Raw genomic sequence first — 22,150 nt, forward strand, 5'->3', positions numbered from 1 at the left:
CATCTGCCTCTCCTTTTCATCCACCTCTATTTTTACTTCTCTTTCAGTTCCTCCTTTTCCATTTCTTTCTTTTTATGTTTTCCCATCCATTCTCCTTTTCCATTCATTTTGCTCCTTTTGTTTTCACAGAATCATAGGATCTAAGAGCTAGAAGTGACCCATAAAAGGGCATCTCACATTAACTGTACATGTTCCAGAGTTTCTCCTCCATTCTACTCATAATTATTCAACATAATCAATTTTCAGGAAAGCCAGACTTTTCCTGAACTTCCGACTTGCCTTTTCTTCCAAACACTTCCTTTCTCCTTTCTCCCCGCCCCTATATATATATGAAATTGAATAGGGGAAAGAATAGGAAACTGCTCTTAAATAACCTTCAGCTTCACCTTGAAACACAAGTTCATTTTTTAGCATAAATATTTTTCCAGTGATAATGTGTAGCCCACAGTCATCAGATAATACAACATATGAAAATGTAAAGTTGAGGGTCATTCAAAAGGTATTAGAGAGACACATTGTGAGCCTAAATAGATTGTAATATGTTGCCATGGAGAAGTGGTAGAAAGGATAACATTAGAGAGATGAAATACCAATATAGGACTAGTCATGTTATGAGAGCAAGGTATAACTACCAGATAGTCTATATGTTTGATGGTTGATTATAATTTATTCAGTGCCAAGAATTCTAGAAACAGGTTCCCAGGATTTTGGGTGGAGGATTTAAAGGAAGACTTGGATGGCAATGGAGCAATATGAGAAAGAGTGGATGAGTTTCCATCTGAGTACTGGAGAGGATACCTATATCAATGAGATTACAGATCCACTTTTATTGACCAAGAAATTTGGTGATGTTTTTGGAAAAAAAAGTCATGAAGAAAGGCATTTTGGTAGCAGTCTTCAATACCAGTATTTAATTTCAAACTTTTTTTTGAGAAAGTCTTAATGCATTTTCAGCCAGTCTCATTCATAGTGACACATAGAATTCTACATATTGTGAGATGTTCATAGAAGTCTGAAAATACAAAACTATGAGACTATAAAACTATGTCTATGCCATTTTACCTTCTACTGCAATAGGATTTTCTAACCTAATGCTATCCACTTTTTGTTCCCCAATTTTTGTCATTGATGTCATCATTATTTTGGTCTTCTAGAGGTTCTCTCTCTCTCTCTCTCTCTCTCTCTCTCTCTCTCTCTCTCTCTCTCTCTCTATCTCTCTCTCTCTCTCTCTGTGTCTCTCTCTCTCTCCGTCTCTCTGTCTCTCTGTCTCTCTCTCTGTCTCTCTCTGTCTCTCTGTCTCTCTCTGTCTCTGTCTCTGTCTCTCTCTCTCTTTCTCTCTCTCTCTCTCTCTCTCTCTCTCTCTCTGTCTCTCTCTCTCTCTCTCTCTCTCTCTTTTTCTCTCTCTCTCTCCGTCTCTCTGTCTCTCTGTCTCTCTGTCTCTCTCTCTCTCTCCACACACACACACACACACACACACACACACACACACACACACACACACAGAGTTATATCACTCCCCTGCTCAATATCCACCCCGATTCTCTGTAACTCCAAACTCATGAGCAGTAGGGAGCAAAGGCTCCCACATGGAAGCCAAGACTGGGATAGGTAGGCAATAATTTGGTATTAAATTAGTATTTAAAGGTCAGAACAGACAGGAAGTCAGGAATCTAGATAATTGAGCCAAGGTCTAATAACTACCAGCATGTGGTTATAGGCAGGGAACTAGAATTGAGGGTGGAAATTCAATTTGGTCCAGTTCAATGTATATTTAAAAAGAGCTTACTACATGTAAGGGATTTTTCTGGGAATACAAATATGGATATGACATAGATCTAGCTTTCAAGCAGTATAAAAAGAGGAAAATAAGGGTACTAATAAATGACAGGTGAGTAGGTAATGAGAGGGAGAGACAGAGACAGAGAGAGAGACAGACAGACAAAGACAGAGACACAGAGAGAGAGATGATAATGTCTAGAAATCCTATATCTCAGTACTCTATCTTAGAAAGTCAAACACATTCTCTTTACTCTCAAGGAACTCACAATATGTTTACAAAGACAGAATGAACATGTGTATACAAAGAAAAGATGACTAACTTCTATTGTACTGGCTCTTGCCAAAGTGAGAATATAAGTACATATTTGTGTATTTAAGTACTCTATCTTACTGACTCTGACCAAAGTTGTATATATATGTAAGTATATGGTATGCATATACAAGTTCATAATATATAAACACAAACATATATATGGAAATATACATTACATATTAATTACAAAGTAGTCTCAAGAATTAGTTCACAAACATTAAAATAATTTTAACTCCATGAGACTAAGTAGCAAAGATTGCAACATAAATCTTTTTTACAGTAAAATCAAAGAAAACTCAGATCTCAATTTGTCTTCTTAAAATTCTTTCTCTCAGCGTGTATGTGAGTGTGTATGTGTGTGTGCGCTCGTGTGTGTATTTGGCTCTGTGTGTGTATGTCTCTCTCTCTCTCTCTCTCACACACACACACACACACACACACACACACACACACACACACAGTTTCCTTTCAGATGTTGAAGGTGAGAGTTCCTACTCTGCTATGGGATAGAAAGGAGCTGAACAGACCCCCTCCACACACATACACACATAAACAAAACAAACTAACTTTTGAGAGGAAAGGACTAGAAGCAACAGGTAGCAATTAGTTAGAATAGCATTCTAGGCTTGGAGTCAGAAAGACTTGACACTAGCTGTGTGACATAATACACACTTTATTCCTGGGACATAACAGATATATTTTAAAAAATATATTAATTGTTCTCAGTCTTTCTTTACCTGATAAGACTAAAAACTAAGTAATAACAATTTTTTGTGCCTGAAACACTTTAAGGTTTCCAAAGGACATTCCTCAAAACAGATCTGTATGATTAGTAGTTCAAAAATTATTATTCCTATGCTAGAGATAAGGAAACTAAGGTTTGCAGGCATTAAATGACTTGATTAAGGTCATAAATACTAGAGCAAGGCTCTGAATATAGATCTCTACTATCTAGCATATTTTCTTTTGCATGACTTTACTTTTAAATCCAAATCTTTAAGCTATCTGGACTCAGATGCCAGGAGTGTGTGTGTGTGTGTGTGTGTGTGTGTGTGTGTGTGTGTGTGTGTGTGTGTGTGAGAGAGAGAGAGAGAGAGAGAGAGAGAGAGAGAGAGAGAGACAGAGACAGAGAGAGAGACAGAGACAGAGAGAGACAGAGAGAGAGACAGAGACAGAGAGAGACAGAGAGAGAGAAAGAGAGAAAGAGATAGAGAGACAGAGAGAGAGAAAGAGAGAAAGAGAGAGAGAGACAGAGAGAGAGAGAGAGAGAGAGAAGAGAGAGAGAGAGAGAGAGAGAGAGAGAGAGAGACAGAGAGAGAGAGACAGAGAGAGAGAGAGACCTTGAGAGCACATCAATGCCCTTCTCTGGATCTCAGTTTCACCATCTATAAAATAAAGAAGTTGGGCTTCTTATCCATGTAGCTCTGGGGTATGAAATCATTGCAAGAGATCTAAGAATCTATACTACAGTGAGGATTATCATTTTGATCTTTATCTTCAACAAAATATGCAGTAAGAATAAAATTCTATAAATTGAACATACTATTTTTCAAGTGTAGGTAATTCCCATTATGATTTAATAAAATGTAGTCCAAAGCAGCCAAACTCAGAGTAATTGCAATAACAGATCTTCATCTCATAAAATAGAGGATTAGGTGGGGACAATAAACACAAACTAAACATGCCTTCAGATCTTAGTTATTGTTTTTAAGCAATCTTTTGCTTATATGTTCTTCTTTGTTACAAGAAATGTTTTATTTTTTTGTCTGGAGACAAGGGAGGGGGAGAGATAGATCAGCAAATGATTATGGTGTTAAAAAAAACATCAATACTAGTTTTAGGAAAGAAACAAGGCAGGAAAAAGAGAGGGAAAGAAAGACAAGGGAAGACAGAACAAATGAATGAGCAAATGAATAGATGACTCAACAGAGGAAAGACATTGGAGACATATTGTGTAGGGCCTCAAGTTTAAGGCCAAAGAAATTGTAATTTATCCTAAAGGTTTTTGATATTCCTTAAAGCAGAAGTAAATTAACCTGGGGTCCATCAACAGTTATTTTTTTCTCTTAAAATATTATTTTAACTGTTTTAATATAATTTGATTCTTTTGAATCCTACACATTTTATTTTATGCATTTAAAATATTATTCTTGGGGCAACTAGGTGGAGCAGTGGATAGAGCACTAGCCCTGAAGTCAGGAGGACCTGAGTTCAAATTTGATCTCAGACACTTAACACTTCCTAGCTGTGTGACCCTGGCAAGTCACTAACCCTAATTGCCTAAGCAAAAACATTATATATTATTCTCAGAAGGGGCCCATAGATTTCACTAGATTGATGAAAGGGTCCATGATACACACAAAAGTGTTAAGCATCCCTGTATTAAAGATTTCCTAGTATAATTGTGAAATATTTTGTGCATTAAGAAGGTTTTTTTGCTTATTTTTGCAGCTGTTTGGAGGATGTGTGAGTAAGAGGAGATGCTGGGAGCCAGCAGCACTAAATACAAAGTTATTATTAAGTCTAGGTGGAAGTAAATAAGAGTCTATACTATTGTAGTAATGGGAGTAGAGAGGTACAAGGAGATACCTACAGATGACTTTTATATATCTTGTCCATCTATTTCCCTACCCCCTCCCAAGATGTCATTGATTTCATGGCATAGAATTTTTGTCATTGTGTATTTTCTCCATCAATGGATATCAGGATTATCATCAGGATTTGGAGTAAGAGAGCTTGGATTTAAGTCTCCTGCTTACTGTCTGTATAAACTGGGATAAGTCCTAACTTCTCTGGACCTCCACATCCTCTTCAGAAAAATTAATGAAATTAGGTGAGAAGACCTCTAGGTTTCCATTCAGCTCTAAACCTGTGACATTATGAAGTCTGTAAAAATTGTTGGCATTCAAAAGGGGTTCCACTACTATAAAAGGTTGGGGACCACTGCATTAAATTATCTCTAATGATTTTTGCTGCTCTAAAGTGAAAATGACTTAGTTCAATTCCTTTAATTCAGTCATACAAACTTAAAATAAGATATAGACAAATTGACATCAGGTGTTCTAGCTCCATTACCAGAAGCCTTTTTTGAATGTGAATTGCCATTGATGGGGAATGACCTCCATTCAAATGCTCCAGGCACCATGATAGGCACTTTACAAATATTAGCACACTTATTCTAACAATAATCCTGGATGATAGATGCCATTATTGTTTTACAGTTGAAGTAACTGAGGCAGATAAAGGTTAAGTGATTGAACAAAAAACAGAGGTAATAAGTACCTGAGACTGTATTTGAACTAAGATCTTAAATCCAGACAAAGCATTCTATCCACTGTGCCGCCTAGCTGCCTCTAGGGGAGAGCTTATAGGGACAAAGACTGGAAAAGGCCATTTACAGAAGGCAAGATTTTTCTCCCCTTCCTCTTCTCCCTTCCTATTTCCTTCTCTCTCTCTCTCTCTCTCTCTCTCTCTCTCTCTCTCTCTCTCTCTCTCCCTCTCTCTCTCTCTCTCTCTCTCTCTCTCTCTTTCTCTCTCCCTCTCTCTCTCTCTTTCCCTCTCTCTCTCTCTCTCTCTCTCTCTCTCTCTCTCTCTCTCTCTCTCTCTCTCTCTCTCTCTCTCTCTCTCCCTCTCTCTCTCTCTCTCTCCCTCTCTCTCTCTCTCTCCTCTCTCTCTCTCTCTCTCTCTCTCTCTCTCTCTCTCTCTCTCTCTCTCTCTCTCTCTCACACACACACACAAAGTTATAGTGGACTCAAATCAATATAATTTCATGATTTTCTTTAACTTCATTTAGCAGTATATGGGGGGGTGGTAAAAGCAGTGATGTTGGGACAGAGCCAAGACTGGGGTTTTGTAGGACAAGTTTGGCAATAAAAGAGGCCAAGATTCTCAAGAGAAAAAGACAGTTAAACTGGTTTACCAAGAGGTCAAGGGGAAGGGAGAGGGAGGAATGTAGCTAGTGCTAAGGAAATGACCTGGGTTTTGAATTTGGGTTTGCAAAGCAGAGAGAGAGGAGTAATGGTAATGAATTCAGATAAGAAAATTTTGGAATTGATGAACATGGATGTGTAACACTTTGTGTAATGGCTGGATCAAAGGTCTGATCATCTCTGTATTTAGCTATGGTAAAGTGAGAAATAGGTAACGGGAAATGACAGTGGAGGAATTAGAAAGTAAGGTTGTTTGAGGAAATATCAATATTTATTTTGAAGACTCCTAATATGATGTCAGAAAAAGACTTTGAGTTAAGCATTGAGTTCACTAGGGAAAAATCAGAAATGTCCTAGAAGCCAAAAGCTACCAAGATTTTAAGATATAGATTGAGGGAACTTTGAAAAAGAGATTATTAAGTGAGGGTGATAGAAACTGGAAATGGAAATAGGGAGCAAAACGTATGTATGGTAGCTCTCCCACCTTGGCCAGTGAGTTGGGAGGAATAAATAAAAATGTTTGAAAGGAAGGCTGAGAGAGGCCTTGTCATCAAGAGGGAGCCAAAATTTGGAAGTAGTGAAAGTCAAGGATTTAAGATAAAAGCAACTTTGTTTCTGTAGAGCAGGCGTGCCGGCATGCAAAGCATATACTGAAAGAAGTGGATAGATAGTGGGACATTGCAGGGTTTGGGTTGAGAGGGATGTGGGTAAGGGATTGGAAAATGGAAGGCAGAGAATGGAGTTTGAATGATGACAACTGAGGATTCAGAATCATTGGGTGTGGAGTGTATGATAGCCTGACATTGGGATAGTTTATTAATCATTGAAAAATAAGTTCAGATAGGTTTTCACTAAACCTAAGTTTTGGCCCCAGGATAGAGTTCTCTTAAGGGCTTAGGAATTCCAGGCAAAGAGAGAAGAGACGGATGGTAGCTTAAGGAATAATATTAATTTTCTTTTATTAAGGCTGGAGACTGATGGAATAGTATTTCTTCTCTTTTCTGGAAGGGAGGAGTCTGCTACTCAATGGAAAAAGGGTTTCTCTTCTTTTCAAGAGAAGTGAGAGACAAGGTAGAAAATCTGGGCAAAGGAATGATGTTTTCTTTTCAACGGCAGCAGACATGTATGAATGTATAAAATGGTATTTCTTCACCTTCCCAATGCATGAAATGTGGCTCTTTTTGTGTTTGTATCAATAAATATTTATTAAGCACATATTATAGGCCAGGCATTGTGCTAAATGCTGGGGATTCTCTCAGTTCCCAACACGTAATAGATGTTTAACAAATACCCATTGGCCACTATAATCTTACTTTAATCTAACAACAACTCTGTGAGATATTTACATTTATTTAAATACATATTATTATTATCATTATTATGGATAGCTAATAAGTGAAACCTAAATCCTTTCTGATTTTCATTTTAGCCCTCAATTAATTATACCATCCTGCCTCTGAGGAAACTGAACTGAAGGAGAGGAGAAAAGGCTCTCAATGAGGGAGGAAGAAAGCCTGTCTCTAGTCCATTTCTTCTACTGCGGATCAGTGACAGCATACACGCTTTGTATCTGTGAAGCCCCTGAGTTCAATCTCTGACATTTTGTTTCATGGGATAAAATTAGACAGTTGTAGCTTATTCATGTAGTTCTGTCTCAAACAACCTCTTCAATGGATCATAGGCCAGGAAGATTCTTGAAAAATTACGGATGCTGCCATTCTTTTGAAATAAGAAGAGTAAATTGCTGATCCACAGAGGCAGCTAGTAGTGCAATGGATAAATAAAATGAACTTGGAATCAGAAAAACCTGAATTCAAATCTGACCTCAGACACTTATTGTGTAACTATGGTTAGCTTACTTTAACTTCTGTTTGCCTCAGTTTCTTCATCTGTAAAATGAGCTGGAAAAATAAATGATAAACTTCTCCATCAACTTTGCTAAGAAAACTCCAAATGGAATTAGGAAGCATCAAACATGAATCATAGGCATATTATACAATACAATTCTAAATACTACAAGCTCCCTAGGGAATGGAAGATGGGAAATATGGGGAGCAACCATGCCAAAAAGACTCTCTCTAAAATCATATAATAATGGAACAATCTTAGTAAATAACAATAAAGATTTACAAATTCCATTATATAAGTTACCTCTCTCAATCATCCTGTGTGATGGGATAACACATCTGCCTAAGATGTAAGGAAGAAATCAGATTCAAATCTCTCCCAATTCTAAGCCCATTGTTCACTTTATTTTTACCATGATGTCTTTCTCAATAGTAAATGGACCTTGAGGACCACTAAGTTAACTTTCAGCCTTACACCCCTAACCTTACAGCATTCCAGGGAAGGAGCCCCTGTCTGATCCTATAGCCCACCTGATGGTTTACCAAACCAGACTAGAGACTAGGCCTTCTGAGCACGACTGTCCACTGTACAGTGTGGGAAATAGACTGATACAGACATGAGGACAGTGCACAGAAACCCACATCCAACTGTAATTGCTTTGTTAAAGCATCAAATAGTTGATTTTTTTTCCTCCACTTGAAATAAACTGCATTCCTGATGTGAACGAAATGGAGAATTGGGATGCCTTAAGTACTTTAAAACACACTATTTATTATGCCATGGGTTGTATATTGTTACTAAGATTCTTCTGTTATTATGTGATTTTGGAGAGGGTTTTTTTGGCATGGTTTTCCCCCACCATCCCCATCTCCTGTTCTCTGGGGAGCTTGTAGTACTTAGAATTGTGTTGTATAATAGATAGTATAATCACAGTAAATTAAATGTGCCTCTACCAAGTGGTGTTTTATGTTAATTCCATTGTGTAGTGGCAGCTGCATGGGGAGGAGGCTATAGATTGGCAGGAAGATAGGCTATATGCTTTGGAGAGGGCCCAGAATCCCATGGTATAGAGCATCTTAGAGGCCCTCACAAAGACTGAACCAGCGTGTACATTCTGACCATAGTAATAATGTTTCACCTTCCTAGGGTTACTGGTCATTCCAATCAGTTTCAAAAGCTCCTTCTCTATCCCTGTTAGGGCCTTTTAAGGGCTCCAAAGCACATTTTTGGAATAGGCCTCCATGCTCAGAATAGCATCATCACAAAAGTAAAAAACATTGAAGCTGGAAGTAGGATACTAGGGTCAGAAATCAGGCTTTCTACTTATTTTCTGTGTGATCTTGGCTAAGCCATCCATCTCTCCAAGCCTGTTTCTCATTTATAAAGTAGTGGGACTTGATTCTTTAGCCTCTATACCCTGAATCCATGTTGCCATGAATTCATGAATCAGGGAATCTCAAAATTGGAAAGTCATTAAATATAACTCAGATCCAAACAAGAATTCTCTGACAAAAATTCTTCTAACTTTTCTTGGAAATTTAATGAGGAGTAATTCCACCTTCTTAGGCAGCCCATGGAAATCAAGCCTAAATATGCCCCTTTTCATTCTCTACTCATTTCTTTTAGTTGTACTTTTGAGGGGCTAAGCAGAAATAGCTCATGCCTTCCTTGACATGATAGCCCTTCAGTTATTTAGAGAGCGCCTAGTATGTCTGTGATATCTTCTCTTTTCTGAGATCAACATCCCCGGGTCCTTTAACTCATCTTCATGTCATATTATCACTAGGTCCTTAACTATGTTAGTTGCAATTTTCTATATAGTCTCCAGCTTATCAATATTTTTCCTATGATATGGCTTCCAGAACTAAATGAAGCAATCCAAATTTGTTCTGATGAGAGGAAATATTATGAGAATATTTACTTCTCTTGTCTTAAATACTATAATACTTAATAATATTAAGCCTATAGCTCACTAAAAACCTCAGATGATTTTCAGCCATAGCTCCGTCAGTACTTAACCCCTGTATAAACATACACATCCATACATACAATTTTCTTTTCTTTTTCTTTTTGCTGAGGCAGTTGGGATTAAGTGACTTGCCCAGGGTCACGCAACCAGGGAGTTTTAAGTGTCTGAGGCCATATTTGAACTCAAGTCATCTTGACTCCAGGGCTGATTCTCTATCCACTGCACCACCTAGCTGTTCCACCCCCACACTTTTCATAAATGTATCTTATAAACTTCAGTACTAAATCAATTTGGGTCATATTTCAATAAAAAGGACCTTTGTAGTTTCCAGAGGCAGAGCAGAGGTATAAGAGGCATTAACCCCCAATTAGCTGAATAATTTTCTTTTGTCACTATAGACTATCCTATGGAAACCTACCTTCAAAGAGCTTACATATCATATACTGATCATTGTATTAAGAGCAGTGGTACACATATTGTATTTAAGATATACTTTTAATATGTTTAACATGTATGGGACTGCCTGCCATCTAGGAGAGGAGGTGGAAGGAAGGAAGGGAAAAGTTGGAACAAAAGTGTTTGCAAGGGTCAATGTTGAAAAATTACCCATGCATATGTTCTGTCAATAAAAATCTATAATAAAAAAGGGCAGTGGTAGATACAAAAGAATCACGATCCTCACCCTTGGGAAACTTAATCTAAATATATACGCATATACATACATACATATACACACCTATGCATATATTTAGTTATATATGTCTAAGAAAAATTAAACATTAATATTACTGGTCAGAGAAATAAAAATTAAGACAACTTTGAGATACCATTATACACCTTTCAGATTGGCTAAGATGATAATAAAAGATAATGATGAATGTTGAAGGGAATGTGGAAAAACTGGGACCCTAATATATTGTTGGTTGAATTGTGAACTGTTATTGGATTCTGAAGAGCAATTTGAAACTATGTACCAAAGGACTATCAAACTATGTATGTCCTTTTATCCAACAGTGTCTCCACTAGGCCTGTATCCCAAAGAGATCATAAAAAAGGGAAAAAGGATCCACATGTGAAAAATATTTGTGGAAGCCCTTTATGTAGTGGCAAGGACCTGGAAACTGAGAGGATATCCATCAGTTGGAGAATGGCTGAATAAATTATGGTATATGAATGATATGGAATATTATTGTTCTGTAAGAAATAATGAGCAAATTGATTTCAAAAAAGGCTGGAAAAACTTACATGAACTGATACTGAGTGAAGTGAGCAGAACCAGAAGAACATTGGAACAGCAAGATTATGTGATGAAAAATTATGATAAACTGGGCTGTTCTCTGCAAGACAATTCCAATAGACTTGGGATGGAAAGAGCCATCTGCATCCAGAGAAAAAACTGGAGACTGAATGTGGATCAAAACACAGTATTTTCACTTTTCTGTTGTAGTTTGTTTGTGTTTTGTTTTCTTTCTCATTTTTTTCCCTTTTTGATCTAATTTTTCTTGTGTAGCATGAATTGTGGAAATATGTTTAGAAAAATCGCATATGTGTAATATATATTGGATTACTTGCCATCTCGGGAAAAGGGTGGAGGAAAGGAGAGAAAAAAAATTGCAACAGAAGGTTTTGCAAGGGCGAATGTTGAAAATGATCTATGCATATATTTTGAAAATAAACAGTTTTAAAAATAAATTTAAAATAATAAAAAAATTAAGCAATAAAGAAAGCCATGAAAATGTAAGCTATTAATTTTTCATTAATAATATTAATTATGAAAACAACCTCTTATGGACAGATTCTGTCTTCCCCATAAAGAATAAAGTTTTGACTCTTTCTTCCTAGTCAAAATTTTGACACATTTTGAAACTGTCTAGACTTGAGTAGATGGGAGGAAATTGGCAAAAGCTAAGTTTGGAAGAGGACAGACACAGTGGAGAGCTACTATGAAGTGGGGTTTTAAAATGTTAGCTCACAACAAGTAGGGTTTATTTCATTTCTTGTATCTCTACCTGAACCTAGGACATTGCCTGGGTATAGAAAGAATTTAATAAATACTTGTTGACTGACTGATTGAGTAATGTGCAAGTAGTCTGAAAACAGTAGAACAGAGACAGGTTGTGAAGAATGTAGAGTGTCAAACAGTGGATTTTATATTTGATCCTTAGAGGTAATGGCGGGTCACAGGAATTTATTGAGTGGAAGAGAGACACGTCATTCATTTTCTAAAAGTTGGAAGTTTGTGCAAACAAGTACAAATGGAGATAATAATAGTGTCTATCTCCCAGGATAAATGAAATAGTATTTATTAAGTGCTTAGCACAGTTCTTGGCATATAGTTGTTGCTTAATGAATGCTTACTTCTTTTCTTTGCTTCCTTAAGAGACACTGTGCTAGAGTGAAAAGAGAAGAGGAGGGAGTCATGGGACATGGCGCAAACTTGGTTCTGCTGCTTACTATGTGGTCTTAGAAACATTTTACCTTTGGTTTCCTTTATGGAAAAACAGTGATAATCATACCTGTATTATCTCTCACAGAATTGTGGTAAGGCTCAAATAAATATATCTATATGTATAAGAAAACATATGCATATACACATACATATGCATACATAAATGTATATATATATATATATGTGTGTGTGTGTGTATATATATATATAAATATATATATATGTATCTATTTCTTTCTGTCCATCCATCCGTCTGTCTGCCTATCATCTATCTATCTATCTATCTATCTATCTATCTATCTATCTATCTATCTATCATCTACCTAATTCTATATGACAGATAATGTGTTAGGTGCTAGAGATATATACATACATAATACACAAGCACACAGATACATAAACCCATTCATATACTGCACATGCATATTCACATACATGTGCATGCACAATTCATATAAGTGCAAATACTCATATGAAATTCACATGCGTACATATATTCACATGCACATCTATACAATCATATACATATACTTGTGCACAATCATATATACATATGTGTATATAAATATGCATATGTATTTGTGAGCATATATGTGCACATATTTATTTTGTGCATATACACATACACATAATGGGCAATTGTTTTATATGTAATAAATTCATGTGTATAATATCTTACTTGTTATTACAACATTCTTATTTGTGTGCCCATACAATAAGTGTGTGTTAACTTATTTCAGCCTCTCCACAACCATCCTGTGAGGTAATATATTCTATAAACACAATACATACACATATATATATGCAAATGCACATATACATACATATTTTCATATGCACACTTAAATACACATTCATATTCATATATATGGACATTTACATAGTCATGCTTGAATAACTAATATATACACAAATGCATACACAAACACATTCCTATGCACAAGTATATTTATATGTATGTACACACTCATATCTATCTATCTATCTACCTATCTATCTATATAATATACATGTGCAGATTTGAATACATAGTCATAGGCACCCACATGCCTAATTCATACATAGAAATCCTCACATGTGTGTTTATATATTCATATAGATACATAGATCACATATGCATGTGTATATACATATACCTATAGGTACACACAGATATGTGCCATATACACAAGTGCATTTGTATCTATATGTATACATATGTACATATATCACACATATATGTATACACACATATTTGCACATATAGATAATTTGCCATACATGCAAGTGCATACGTATCTGTATGTACACATGGAGCTACACATCACGTACACAGGTGCACATGCATGTGTCCATATGGACACATAGATTTGCAGATCACATACACATGTGTATGTGTCTATAGGCACACATATAATTTGTCATACATACAAGTACATAGGCGTATACATGGAGACACACATCACACATGTGTGCACATGGATGTGTCCACTCAATATGTATCTCAATACATATGTGTCTGTAGGTACATATATGTCACGCATGCAAGTGCATATGTGTCTATGTGTACACATGGAGATGCACATCAATACACAGTGCGCATGCAGGTGTCTATATGGGCACATAGACATGCCAATCACACACATGTGAACATATATGTGTGTGCTATGCACATACCCATTCATCACATATAATCAGTACACATTCATATACACATAAATGCACATATATGTGCACAAACATCTATATCACATAGCATTTTAAACATTTTTTAAAACTGCATAAATGAATGTCAGCTACATTTCTGTACCTTCCAGCCCACTCAGCCCCTCTCTCCTTCCTGCCCACTGGCCCTTGTCCCCTCCAACCTCCCAGCAGCAGGCAGGGCTGTCCAGTCAGGAGCAAACAACAGGTTGCAAGCACTTGATATGCGCAAAGAAGCCAAAGCAGTCTTTATATCAGAGCCTCACAAAAGCAATTCTCTGCAGTTGATATAAAAAGGTGTCAGTTCTGGTTTAAGTACTGTATTACCAGCAAAGATTTATCTGCCTCAAAGACGGGCCTCACGCCACCAAGGGAATAAACAGCTCTCCTGCTTATCTATTTCACAGAGCACAATATTTTCTCCAGTCGTCTCTGGCTCCAAAAGGACTTTTTCTCTGCCTTCCCAGTTTCTCCTTCTGTGATTTACAAATAAAATGGGCCTTCCCTCAGAAGGTTACAAATGCCCTCTTCTCAAGCAACCTCTGAGGCAGCTTCACTGAAAGATCCGCATCCGGGTCAGACCTAAGAAGTTTGGATTTCCAGGGTTTAAGATCAAAATGAGAAGGGCCTTGGCTGGGCATCATTTATCTCCCAAAACCAGGGGGATACTGATTAAAACTGGGTAGAGGAAACAGCTGGGTTCAATGAAGAGAAAGCTATGGATGAGAAAGGAGGAGGAAATGGTCAGAGGAGACAGTCCATTTGGCTAATGAACATTCTATAATATCTAGGGATCTTGTGAACAACTTGAAATCTAGAGGAAGGAAACTTGTGTTAGTTTTTGGAGCCCACCACTTATGAGATATTAAATTTGATCCTTATACTAATCCTGAATGGGTTATTATTATTTATTTGTTATTATTATTATTTAATAGTTGGAGAAACTGAGGCTGAAAGGTTAAGTGGACTAGGCTTGGAAAAACCTAGTCCAGACTTTACATTTAGGTGTTCCTGATTCCAAACCCAGCCCTCTCTCCTCTATAACAGCCAGATGCAACATGATGTGATAGATGGAGTCAGGAACACCAGGGTTCAAATCCCTCCTTGGGCATTAATTGTGTGACTATGAGTAAGTCATTTAATTGCTCTGGCCTGTTTCCTCATCTGAAAAATGGTGATAATAATTTGCTGTATTATAAATTTCATAAGAGAATTATGACAATCAAATGAAATAATTTCTATAAAGCACTTTATGAATGTTAAAATGCTACATAAATATAAAATATTAAGATGGTTTTAATTTATTGTGGTGCTAAGAAGCATGGGATGGAGGCTGCTTCAGAGGGAGTACCTGCACTGCATGGCTGGGGTGAGGGTAGGGAGCTATGCAGCAGGATGGATTTAATATTCAGCACTTGCTCATTCTTGAAAAATAACAAATAAACCACTTCTCAACATAGCTAAATACCATATAGTTCCATCCCCCTCCATATCCAGAGACATTTGGTTGCTTCAGCTGAGTTGATAGGGAAACAATTGCCTAGGAGCTGGAAATATCCATATCAGTGCTGCTTGAAACCTAACTGGAGCTCCTGTAGAATGAATGAGTCGGAAAACAGACAGTACTATGAAAGTCATAGGAAAGGAACCAGGGAATGAAGGCTTCTGTAGATTGGGATGAGTGTGGGGTGGGAATAAGTAGCTATGATGCAGTCCCTGGGTCAAAGAAGCAGAGTTAGAAGGCCTTCAATCTAATTGGCCATCCTCCCAGCTCCCCTTGTAGGAAGGACAGGATCTGATACTTTGGAAGTGGAAAGAAATTATTAGGTGGGATGGCATGTGATGTACTTCAGACCAGGATGCTGACACAGCCCCTTGGCTTGCGATACTGAGAAACTGAGACCTGATGGTTAGGAAAATCCTATTGAGCTAGAGGCCTTGTAAAAGATTGGCCAGTTTAAGAGAAAAATGCCTTTAGTACTGGTTAACAAATGCATCCTACAGTATTGGAAGCAACTGGCCCCATGGGGTCCTTTCTTAGCAGACTGAGGATTAACCCTTTAAAGAGGAACTGGGATATCACAGCAAATACTAATGGACTCAAAAAGGGGAATCACCCTGAAAATGTGACAATGTCCAGTCATTGGAATCTAAATATCTAAAGGTTTGTTACAGAAGTGTTAGGCTCTGGAAATGGTTTGGAGAATCTCTTTTTTTTTTCTCATTTCAGGTTTCCTAGGCTTACACTATTTAAATTCCTTTGAAACTCTGTATCTATTCTTAGTATTGCCCTATCACATTCTACCTTGTATCAAATGTATTTACATTTCTGATCCTCCTGGCTAGATTGAGAACTGAGGCCAGGATTTCTGCCTTGTTTTGTTTTTGAAATAGAAATATTAGCTAACAGCCTCATACTAAGTATGCATTTAAATGTTTATGGTATAGAAGAAGAGAGGTATCCAATGCAGGAGAATAAAGTTCTTTCTTTGGTATGGTATAACTTGGAATAACAAAAGCCACCAGTTTCTTTGGAAAGCAAGCAATTTCAGGACAATTGTTTCCTTTGCTATCAGCTCAGCAAAAGCATTCTAATGTCTCTGGGTGTGAAGGGGGATAGGACTACATGTTATGCAAATATTTTGGGGAATTATTTGTTTTTTATTATCCAAGCTCAAAAGAGTATTAGTCAATTCACCCTGCCTGCATAGCAGCTCTCTTATTGAACTGTTCTATTTATTATATTTGTAAATGACATAAAATGGAGGGGTATAACTGGGATTTTTGGACAACAGAATAAAGATCCAAAAAGATTTTGATCAGCTATAATAATGCATCCTGAGGAGTAGATGGATCAATGAGTGCTGGATCTGAGTCAACAAAATCTAAGTTCAAAACCTGTTTCAGACACTTCCCAGCTATGCAATCCTGGCCTAATCACTTAACCCTATTTGCCTCACTTCTTCATCTATAAAATGAACTGAAGAAGGAAAGAACAAATCCTTTCAGTATTTTATCCAAGAAAACCAGAAATGCAGTCACATAGAGTCAGATGTGACTAAAATGTCCAAACAACAACATTTAGATTCCACCTCCTATATGGGGCGTTTCTCGGTCCTCTCAATTGTAAATACTCTCTGGCATCCCTCTTCAACTTATTTTTTATTTACTTTTACAAATAAGGTATGTAAGGTGACCCAAAACTCTTAGAACAATTTAAAATCTTAATAGTTTAAACAGCTTTAAAACTGCACTGATACTATCTTGTATGCTGTTTCCTACTGTCCAGAAAAATGTAGTCTCCTTGAAGACAAGAAATGTTCCATTTTTCTTTTTATATTTTTTGGCACCTGGCATTATTTCTTACTTGTTATACAAATGTTTGTGGGATTAAATTGAATTTGAATGAAATGTTTGTGGGGGATCAAAATTTCTCTTTTAAGTTGAAAAAATTCATCTGCTTTGTTATAGGTAAGAGGAGGCAGATCTAGAGCACTGAGGTACAGCAAATAGAGAAAGGTCTGGGTCTGGATTCAGGAGAGCCTGAGTTCAAATTTAGCCTCAGACATTTTACTTGTTTGTCCTTTATTCTTGAAGAGGATCATGACATTAGTGAGGTGACATTATGACATGCAAGTGAATTGGATTTAAGAGATAATTGTACAAGGTCACCTGTTTTACTTTCTCCCCTAGAGCCATCTGGGTCCAGTGATCAGATATGGACCAGGATGCCTGGAAATCACCTTGGATACAATGGGAGACCTGTGTCTTTTTAAGTGAAGGTCTTTCTTAGGTTTCTGTGTGATTGAGGCAATGCCAATCATATAAAATAGGTATAGAGTAAATGGAAAACAATCTGATATTAGAAGGAATTAATTCTTGGGGAAAGGAGAGGGAATTAGTTCCCAAAAGGTGAGATTTGATCTTCATCTTGAAGGAAACTAGAGGGACTAGGAAGGGGAGCGAAGAAAGCTAAGGACATGAGAGATGGGGCATAGTCTCTAATGTGCTACTTTTAACAAGTAAAAGGGAGGCTATAGAAAACTGAGATGGGATGAGCAGCAGCAAGACTAGATCAAATATATACACATGCATGTGTGTGTGTGTATATATATATATATATATATATATATATATATACACAAATATGAATATATGCACATGTGTGTATATGTGTGTACTTTACTAATTATGTGACATCAGCAGCTATAACATAAAGATAATAAATAACATCTATGGTTGCTGGAAGGAGTAAGTGAGACTCTTTGTATGTATGTATATATGTGTGTGTATATGTAAGGATAGGTACATAGATAGATAAATAAATAGTATATTTCCTGTCACAGAGCAGGTATTTAATAAATATCTCAAACTGAGCATGTCAGTGGATTCCAAGTTTCAAATAAATCAAAAGTTTCTGGTTATAGCCCCCAAAGCCAATTCAATCAAAGGCTACATTGTTAGAAACATAGTGTTCAGAATGAATGGAGTAATAATGAGCAAGAGTCATATATATGGATCCCTTCTGGACCTTGTTTGAAATGCTGTATTCTGTTTTACTTGAAATTGCTTTAACTGAGGAAAAAGGTGTATTCATTCCTCAATGAGAAATAAAGTTTAAATTATACCCTGCTCTGGTAGAGAGGGAAGTCAAATATTGACTAAAATTTATATTGAATTAGTATCCCAGGTCAGATTATTTTGGGAGTATTTGTTCAATATGGGCAACCAGTGAGTATTGTTGAGTATTTGAAGCAAGAAAAGGGCAGCAAAAGATTTGATAGGAAGAAGAATAATTCGGGAAAGTTGTTAGGTATGCTGAAGATATACTGCCTCTTTTAGAGTTGCCAAGATGGCGTGGAGGCGCAGAGCTGCTTGAGCTCTGCGTTTTCTCTCAGAACTTACTTCATGAAAAGCCTCAGAGTTAATGCTTGACTGGAAAAGAAACCCCACAAATTATCACCAACAGAAGACATCCTTGAAATTCGCCAGAGAATTTCTGTGTTTGCTAGGGGGAGAGGATGAGCAGACTTGGCGCAGACTGAGGGTAAGCAGCCAGAGCCAGGCAGGCAGTTCACACTGCTAAGACTGGAGGGGGGAGGGGTGCAATCTCTTCCATTTCTTTGAAATGATCTTTAACCCAGTGTGGATATTCCATCTTGGCAGCAAGCAAGGATCAACAGAGAAGGTGTAAACACCAGTCATAAAGAATAAAATAAAACCCAGAAAGCTAGTATCTCTTGGACCGGCCACCCCCACCCAGGAGTGATGCAGCACGTTCTCAGAGCCTCAGCAAGACGCAGCACAGCCATCACTGTCCTGTTAGTGCCTTGCTGCTGTCTCCCGCAGTCTGTAGAGGAAGCCCGGTGACACCATCCAGCCCCATCCCCCCCAGAAACAGACCAATTGTTTCTCTTGTCAATTTGTTTTCTTTGATTCCCACTCTGACAAAATGAACAAAAAATTTAAAAGCGCTCTAACCATTAACAGTTTATGTATGGAGAAAGAGCAGACTTCAAATACTGAGGACACTAAAAACAGATTGTCTCCAGAGGAATCCCTTAAGGGGGATATGATGTGCTCCTCAATACATAAGACCCTCATAGAGGAAATCAAAAAGGCTCTCACAAGAGAGCTAGAAGAGAAATGGGAAAAGTAAAGGGAAGCTTGGCAAGAAAGTCTGGAGAAGTCATCCCACGCATTTAAAGACAGAGTGGATAAAGAAATCAAATAATTGAAAAAAACAAAATTAGTGAATTGGAAAAGGTAAACAACTCCAAGGAAAACAGGATTAGTGAGCCAGTAAAAAAAAAAAAAGCTCTCTAAAAATCAAAATGGATGAAATGGAAAAAAAAATTCCATAGAAGAAAAAAAACTCAGTTGGACAATTACAAAAAGATATAAAAAGAGTGAGTGAAGAAAATACATCATTGAAAATTAGAACAAGTAGAAATGAATGACTCAAGGAGAAATCAAGAAGTAGTCAAGCAAAACCAGAAAAATGAAACAATTGAAAAGAATGTCAAGTACCTTATTGGAAAGACAACAGACCTGGAAAACATATCCAGCAGAAACAATTTGAGAATAATCGGACTCCCTGAAGAATGTGAGGGGAAAAAAAAGAGCCTGGACACTACTTTCCACTACTATCAAAGAGAAATGCCCAATAAGTGTTTTTTAAATGCAACAGTAAGCTCTTTGCACCTTCTGCTAATGCCTCTATTGACTTGCTTTGGCATAAAGAATGAGCCAACCAACTCTGTGTCCTGAGGAAAAATATATAAATGTTACCTGAGATTGCTCCTAGATGTAATGCTAATTAATGTTAAATCACAAATAAACAGTATTTTAAATAGGAAAAAAAAAAGAGAAATGCCCAGACGTTTTGGAAATAGAGGGTAAAATAGACATTGAAAAAATTCATCGATCACCTACTGAAAGGGACCCTAAAATCAAAATGCCAAGAAATATAGTGGCCAAGTTCAAGAACCATCAGACAAAGGAAAAATATTGGAAGCTGCTAGAAAAAAACAATTCAAATATGGAGGAGCCATGATAAGGATAACCCAGGATCTAGCAGCGTCCACATTAAAAAAATGTAGGGCCTGGAATATGATATTCCGAAAGGCCAGGGAACTTGGTATGCAGCCAAGAATAACTTACCCAGCAAAAATGAGCATCATTTTCCAGGGAAGAAGATGGACATTTAACAAAATAAATGAATTCCATCTATTCTTGATGAAAAAACCAGATCTACACAAATGTTTGATCTTCAAATATAGAACTCAAGAGATTTCTAAAAAGGTAAAAAGAAATCTTGAGAACTATATTTCTGCCATAAAGATATATATAAAGAACACATGTATAATTTGTCCTAGAAATTAGATGTGGAAAGGAAATTATATCATAAAAAAGGGTAAAGTGGTGGTACTACATTTCATGAAGAGGCAAAGGTAACCTATTATATATGAGAGAAAGGAAGGGGATGAACATAGTGTATATCAATAGACATATTCGATTTATGGTAAAACTTCTTCCACTTCATTGAAAAGTGGGAGGGAAGAAGTAAGCTAAGGGGAAGGGAATATAGAAATTGTGAGGAAAAGGGGTAAAATAGGGGGACGAACTTTAAGGTAGGGGAGAGATACTAAAAAGGGAGGGCTGTGAAAAACAAGTGGTGCTCACAAGTTTAATACTGGGGAGGGGGGTAAGAAGGAAGGAAAGGAGAAAAGCATAAGCAGGCCTTAACAGGATGGCAAGCAATATAGAATTAGTCATTCTAACCATAAATGTGAATGGGATAAACTCCCTCATAAAGAGGAAGCAGTTAGCAGACTGGATTAAAAGCCAGAATCCTACTATATGTTGTTTACAGGAAACACACCTGAAACAGGGTGAGACATTCAAACTAAAAGTAAAAGGGTTGAGCAGAATCTACTATGCCTCAGGTGAAGCCAAAAAAGCAGGGGTAGCCATCCTCATCTCAGATCAAGCAAAAACAAAAATTGATCTAATTAAAAGAGATAAGGAAGGGCATTATATCCTGGTAAAGGGTAGCATAGATAATGAAGCAGTATCAATATTAAACATATATGCACCAAGTGGTGCAGCATCTAAATTCTTAAAAGAGAAATTAAGACAGCAAAACTATAATAGTGGGAGATCTCAACCTTGCACTCTCAGAATTAGATAAATCAAACCACATAATAAATAAGAAAGAAGTCAAAGAGGTAAATAGAATACTAGAAAAGTTTGATAATACAGATCTTTGGTGAAAGCTAAATGGAGATAGAAAGGAACACTTTCTTCTCAGCAGTTCCTCGAACCTATACAAAAATTGATCATATACTAGGACCTAAAAACTTCAAAATCAAATGCAGTAAGGCAGAAATAGTAAATGCCTTCTTCTCAGATCAAAATGCAATACAAAACTATATTCAATAAAAAGCCAGGGGAAAAATAGACCAAAAAATAATTGGAAACTAAATAATCTTATACTAAAGAATGATTGGGTAAAACAGCAAATCATAGACATAATTAATAACTTCACCCAAGAAAATGACAATAATGAGACATCATACCAAAATGTGTGGGATACAGCCAAAGCAATAATAAGGGGAAGTTTTATATCTCTAGAGGCTTACTTGCATAAAATAGAGCAAGAGAAGTTCAACGAATTG

The sequence above is a fragment of the Sminthopsis crassicaudata genome, chromosome 2, assembly GCF_048593235.1.
Source record: "Sminthopsis crassicaudata isolate SCR6 chromosome 2, ASM4859323v1, whole genome shotgun sequence".
In the NCBI taxonomy this organism is placed as follows: Eukaryota; Metazoa; Chordata; class Mammalia; order Dasyuromorphia; family Dasyuridae; genus Sminthopsis; species Sminthopsis crassicaudata.